Source organism: Equus przewalskii, chromosome 6, assembly GCF_037783145.1.
Source record: "Equus przewalskii isolate Varuska chromosome 6, EquPr2, whole genome shotgun sequence".
Lineage (NCBI taxonomy): Eukaryota > Metazoa > Chordata > Mammalia > Perissodactyla > Equidae > Equus > Equus przewalskii.
In genome coordinates, this window is record NC_091836.1 from 75,290,062 (window position 1) to 75,297,488 (window position 7,427).

Genomic DNA, 7,427 nt, shown 5'->3' on the forward strand with positions numbered 1-7,427 from the left:
AGACACATGTTCCAGAGACAAGAAGAGAGAAAGGCACTGAGCTCTACATGCCTTCTTTGCCTTTACATTAACCACTCATATAAAGACACTCTTTCTACTCTGGAGAGTAAGTGAAGGATGAACAGAAGCCAGGAGTGTTATGACAACAGATTGGCCTGAACAAGATCAAAACATCAAGAAGAGGGAAAATGTGCCTCCCTAATCTTAGTAAACAATCAAGTAAGATTGTGTTTAGCTGTGAATAAGAGACACTAGATTATAGTGGCTTAACCAAATTTATCTACCTTACATACATACACACACAGAATCAGGCATTTCAGAGCTGTTAAGGCAACTCTGTTCTGCCATCAATAGACCAGGATGGTTCTACTTTCTGCAGCACTATCCTAAACTATGGCTACCATCCTCCACATTCAACTCCATGATCCAGACAATAAGAAGGAAGAAATGGAAAGGGAGCCTCAATAGACTTTTACATCTAGTTGGTCAGAAATGAGTCTGATGTTCATCTCTAGTTGCAAGAAATTCTCAAAAGTTGAGTAATTTAGCTTTCTTATCTCTGTAATCATGGAAAGTTGTAGAAAGATGAATTTGAATGGATGTTGATTGCTCACTCTCAGTAAAAACAGACAATACACATCATGTTCTTTTCATGTATTATTTTCAGAAATGACAAAATATTGAGCCATGAAGAAAGTCTCAAAAATTCCAAAGAGTAAATAAGTTCCAAAGATCTCTGAATCACCATGACAAACTCAGCACTCACTGCAGCTTCCTCCTCTCAGTCCAAAACCTAGCAATACTACAAGATATTCAATAGTAAATCAATCCATAACATCATAAAAAACAAATGGAGAGCCATTTATGAAACATAAAATGTGAGGAAACTCCAAAAGATGAAGGACAACTGTGATGGAATTATGGAAAAGAATGGAAGCCCAAAAGGTTCATGGAAAGGACTGCTACAAAATTAATGTTGATTCACACTCAGAAATGTCTGATACTAAGAGAAGCAGGAGAAAACGAACCTGGTGATTAATGATTAGTACAGTAGGAGTTACCAGGCAGGTCTGTCCTTGTGCACATAAACTCTCGGACCAAGAAGTGGAACAAAAGTCAAGCACCAGTAGTGAGTGTTCCAGAATATTGGAGATTAGTTCAGAAAACAGGGCAGTGACACACATGGTAAATAAACTACCATGCCCCATGAGGCATGAGAAACAAGCTCAATGATAAATCAAGCTTTTAGCACATCCCCTACAACAGGTTGCGTCAAATAAATACAGCAACATTCTGAGATTGCCTATTAGAAAGAAAAACAATCAACCAGAGACTAAGATGGCTAACCTTTAGACAGGTTTCTTCCTGACTACAGGCCCCTGGCCTTCTGTTTTCTTAAAGCATTTCCTTGAGAAAACTTGTAATTGTAAAATTCGTTCTCTGCCCCTTTGCAGTGTGTATACAGCTTCTTCTAACCTCTTGCCTCTTTTATAACCTAGGAATGTCTTTCTCAAGAAACTAAGAACTGTCTCTTGAAATATAAACACCAAAGGAAGTGACATTCCATCTCCCAATCCCTATGGACAGTAGGAGCCTAACTTTTAAAAGCACCAATTAGCAACACAGATCACCTAATCAAAGACAAAAACATTTGCAATCTCAGGAATAATTCAATGTGTTTGACACATACCATTGATCAACTTCCCAATAAAGTCCTTCAGTACTTTTCCACTAGGTCATCCTAGGGATTAAACCCATTCCACCTGACACTTTACCCCAGCCCAACACTGCCTTCTGTTTTAGCAGAACACAGTATTCAGACTTCATCTGTGCACTCTTCCCCATAATCAGCAATAGGATCAGAATAAAATCAACTTCCATTTGGTCATCCTGTCCACTGCTATTTTTCTTTAATACCATTACAGGCTTTTTCTTTTTTTTTTTTTTTTTTTGTGGAAAAGATTGGCCCTGAGTTAACATCTGTTGCCAATCTTCTTTTTGCTTGAGGAAGATTGTCACTAAGCTAACATCTGTGCCAATATTCCTCTATTTTGTGCGTGGGTTGCCACCAAAGCACAGCTTGATGAGCAATGTGTAGGTCCATACCCAGGATCCCAACCCGTGAACCTTGGGCTGCCAAAGAAGAGCAAGAAAACTTAACTACTACACCACCAGGCAGGTCCCCCAAATAGAACCATTTATTTGAGCAAAATCAAGGGGAAATAGTAGATTAAAGTTAACAAACATAACTCACACTTGAAATAATAGAATAAATTCAATAACATCAAACAAAATCTCCTTACAAAGTAACTTTCTCTATGCCAACTCTCTACTTGAGAATTTCTGTCACTCATTCCTTCATGTCTAGAGATGGTGGCAAGTGCTGTTACTAGCTCTATATAACTACGCTATCACTTAGAATTTCTTAGTGACCACACCCTATGAATAGTTCATTTGTAAATAATCCCTTCTCAAATTATTCTAATTTGAGTGGCCCATCTGTTCTCTAGTGGGACTCTAATTCAGTGTTCATTCAATTATGTAGTATGGAAGACATTAGCAAGAACAATTTCAATGTGGTGATAGGACAGATTTTGGTGGCCATGAATTAAAAAGATGAGGAGTTGAAGACAGTATACAAAGATGACTCTTACAAGATGATGGATCAGTGAAAGGCAGATCCTGAGGATACAGGGCTACACCCGGGAAGTATCGTGGAAATATCTAGGAAGAAGTATGTGGAACAGAGATATTTTTTGAAGTTGATGGTCCTTGGAATCTTCACATATTAAGGTTCATGATACAGGGGAGAGGAAGACTGTTAACACAGGAAACAGGAGATACAGTCAGTGCTGATCTGTCACTTGGTCTGAACATACAAACATGTTCCAAAACCAATGATATATTACAAAACAATTTGAGGATAGCTGAATTTCACATTTGCTTTTGTGCAATTTTGTCTCCTACAAACACTGGTTGAATGCAGAAAACTGCATTAAGCTGAAAACAAGCTGCATGGGAATATGCAGAACACACACACACCCCCTAATATCTGGAAGCTACCTTCGTTCACGTCCCAACTTTCCATATGATTTCAAGTAAATGTCCTTCACCCACTTCACAGTAACTCATGAGCTGCAACCTTTCTGCTCACTTCCAGTAGCAAACTTCAAGTCTTTTTCAAAGGAAAATGTTGTACTCATTGTAGGTTTTGTATTTTTCTTAATCATTTAACGTGTAAAACTCAGAAACTGTTTGTATAAATTTTCTTTTTTATGTGTCATTGATGACGTTTTTGAGCACTGTGCTCCTTACTCCATTTTTCCATAAGTGCAGCGGTTTTTCTAGTGGCAGTTTGCATAGCACAGTGATTATTAAGAAGTGACTGTAACTGCCAGAGTGAGTGGGGAGGAAACCAAGCATAGATAGAAAGAACACATCTCTTCCAACCGTTCAAGCTGGCAGAGACATCCATCTGGTGGACCTGCCTCCTGAGACTAGGTTTGAATAGAACTCTTCCCAGAGTGACCAAGAAAAGCCTCCAAAGTCATAGGAAGCCCCTCCTGCTGGAACGAGACAATAAGCTACCTGGGAGTGGTTGAATGAGACTGAGGAGTGCCCTGAGCTAGGTCCAGGGAGGGTCAAACAGAGATCAGGTCATTTCACAGCCACGATTTATAACCAAAACCCAAAGAATGGTAGGGAGAGGCATAGATCTGCTGGGAACACCAAAAGTCCAGGCACAGGCAGCAACAGCCAGGAGATGGGAAGAAGCTCAGAAGGAAGTGCCAGCCTGAGGGCATCTTCATGGTTGCTCCTCAAGTAGTAAGTAAACTAGACAATGACATGGTCTCTGGGAGGGAAATGAATGGAGGCCATCTACCCACCTCCCTAGGATTCTCCCTGGTTTGTGTATCTAGCTCACTATCCTTGGATTTCTCAATTTGCCTTTCTTTACCTTCCTTCAGGCTCTTCACTTTGTAGGAGTTAGTAGCTGTATCTATAAACAAAGCCCGAGAGATGAGGCTGAGCTCCGATATGGCTATATTGGAGATGATGGGGCTCTCCTGTCAGAGGAATATGCAAAGACCTCTTGTCTATCACAATGTTAGGTACACTGGAGACTCAGTAAAAATGGTACAGGTTGTATGAGTCTATTCCTCACACTACTTCACTCCCTTCTCCAAGCCAGCTGGGAACAGTAGTAGCTTGGGATACTGGGACCCAGTGGCTGATGAACTGGATTTCATGAGAACCACCTTATGTTAAGGTGCTGCTGGGTGCTAGCAGTTGAGCTGTGGGGGGGGCGGGGGGGGGAGGGCAGGACTTGAAACTGACTTGAAACTCAAGTCTGTATCTTCTACTTGAGTACACAAAGCATCCTTTAACCTGTAAATTTATACCACTTTCAATATCTTAAATGTTACATTGAACCTTTCCAGAATTTCTCAATGAAACTCTAATATTTCCTTCTGTTTATATCATCCTGAATTCAACTCTGCTATTTAATATCTGCATGATTTGGGAAGCTAATTTACCATATGTAATATCAGTTGTTCAGTAACTTTTTTTTTTGGTGAGGAAGATTGCTCTTGAGCTAACATCTGTTTCCAATCTTCCCCTTTTTTCTTGAGCAAGATTGTCATGGAGCTAACACCTATGGCAATCTTCTTCTATTTTGTATGTGGGAGGCCACCACAGCATGGCTTGATAAGCGGTGCATAGGTCCATGCCCAGTACCTAAACCCACGAACCCTGGGCTGCCAAAGCAGAGTGCATGAACTTAACCACTATGCCACTAGGCCAGTCCCTACTCAATAACCATTTATTTTTTATTATCAACTATGTGTCCAGCACTAGATTAGTCACAGGGATAAAAGGTGAATAAAGTAGTTAAGCTGCATACCCTCATCAAGATTCCATTAGTAATTATATTAGATTATACTATCCATCACTTCCACTTTTCATAAAATAAAACCAGTTTTCATAGAATGGCCTACTCCAGGCTGCACATGAACTGGACTGTTAGCTACATGAGAGTTAGATCCATGTTGATTTTGTTCCCCATCAATGTGGTGTCTCACACAGTGTTTAGAATGTAGTAAGATCAACACAGTCTTAACTAATTAGATCAACATCATACATAATCTTATTCCTTCTTAACCCTCCAGTGTACTGAGAATTTCTGAGTGATGATTATTCCAGTCACAGATATTATAGAATATCTCTTGGAGATTTGTGGTGATGAAGTTAAAGTAAAACCCATCAGATTCACAGTGTGATTCTTTTCTCCTTACTAAACAGAAGAATAAAAAGGGAAGGGAAGAAAATATTTCTGTATTATTTTTAACATTTCTACTTCTTTGTTGAAATTCTCATTTTGTTCATGCACTGTTAACCCAATTTTAGTTGTTTGTCTGTGTGTTCTTGTAGCTCACTGAACTTCTTTAAAAGGATTATTCTGGATTTTTCGACAGACAGTTCACATAACACCATTTTTTTAAGGTCAGTCATTGGAGCTTCATTAGATTCCTTTGATGGTGCTGTGTTTACCTGATTCCTCGGGATCCTCATATCCTTGCATTGGTATCTGCAAATTGGAGTAAGCAATCTCCTTTTCTGTACTTTATAGGTTTGCCTCAGCAGGGAAAGACCTTTGTAAGTCAGCTCAGTTTGGGGTACTGGACAGGTCAGCTGGTATATCTGTGGCCAAGTGGGGCTTACTATCATGATGTCCAGCTGGGCAAGGGCACTGCCCCTGTGAATGCCTCAGCTGACTGTGAAGATTTAATGGGATTGGTAAGTATCTGCAACCTCTCAGGTTAGCTTGCAGCAACGTGTGATCTGAAGGGGAGAAGTTAAGGGGAATGGAATAGAAAGGGCTAGTTTTGAAGAGTCAGACATGGGGATAATAGCCATTCTGAGACAAGGGGAAATAAACTTAAGTCTACTGAGAGGTGTCAGACCAGAGATATTGGAAGACTTGAAGTCATAGTAACCAAAAGAAATAGCTCCTATCAGAAGGACTGTGGGAAAGGCAGAAGTCAGCTGTCCTTCGTCTCCCTCAAAACATCAGATAGAGATATGAAGGAAAGATATATTTGGGGATGGGATACTTCAGAACTGTCCTATAATGAGTGACATTATTCATCACAGAAGGCTAAATTAAGCTCTGGAGAGTCTGGAGTGGAAATATGTCCATCTGCTGGGATGCCACTGGGATTAGGGTTGAATGAATCTGCTCCAGAAATCACTTTGGACCCTGGAGGATGCTTGAAATAGAGTAGGGAGTGTTTCTAGAACAGCACATCAAAGCAGGGCATTCCAGGGATCTAACTTATTCTAAAACCTCAAACTCCAGGGATGTCAAGCAAAGTCAGGCATCTGCTCTGAACAACAAAAGGCTGAACACAGGCAGCTGAAGCCAGGAGAAAAGAAGGCATTGCAGCCTGAGAGCCTCTTCCAAACCCCTCCTGAAATAGTAAGTAAGCCAGTCAATGACCTGCATCCTGAGAGGTGAGGGGATGGATGTGTCCCATGTTCCTGTAATTCTGTCCTGATCTCTGAATTTGATCATAGGCCATGTCTTGGCTTCCATGGTTGGCTTTCCTTGTTTGATCCTTCACCTTTAGTGCCTCCTGTCTCTCAGGGTCTTCACTTTTTAGAGACTAAGGTCTGTGATCAGGAAATAGGAGAGAAATGATTCTGAGCTCTAAGATGATGGGACACCCTCAAAAGGATGGGACTTTCCAGTCAGCAGACCATGTGAACAAAACATAATAAAACAATGCATTCAAAAGCCGGGAACAAAAGTATGCATTTCTGTCACATAAGAGACTCAGTAAAAGTGCACTGAATAAATGATAAACGAAGAGCTTTAGAATAGTAAATTCTAAATCCAAGATTCCTGGAAGAAAAAGTAATTTCAAGAATCATTAGTATTATATAAAATACAAATTAAAAACAAGAAACTCCTCCTTTACATCTGATAAAAGACATATAACTCTAAATACAAAAGACATAATATTTAATGAAAATTATAGCTGAATTTCCAACAAATTCAAACAAATAATTAAAGATATTGGCCTTCATAATTATTTTACACTGATCATGAATTTCCCTTCACTTCATTGCTATATAAAACAAAAGTTAAGAGATGTTGTTATTTGTAAAGAGGGAAAACATCAATATTTTGAAGGAACTTTTTGGTCTACCTAAAAATACCAGAGAGAGTATCAATGGGAAAATTGTAAGAATTGACAACGGTTTAGGAAAGTGGATGATATACAAGATAAAATAACAACAACAACAAAAATGCGGTTGCAATATATAAAATAATAAATGCAAAATATTTACCACTTTACTACCAACGGACAATTGGTTGTTATGATAATACAGGGGAAAAAATAAAAAAATATTTAAAAGTG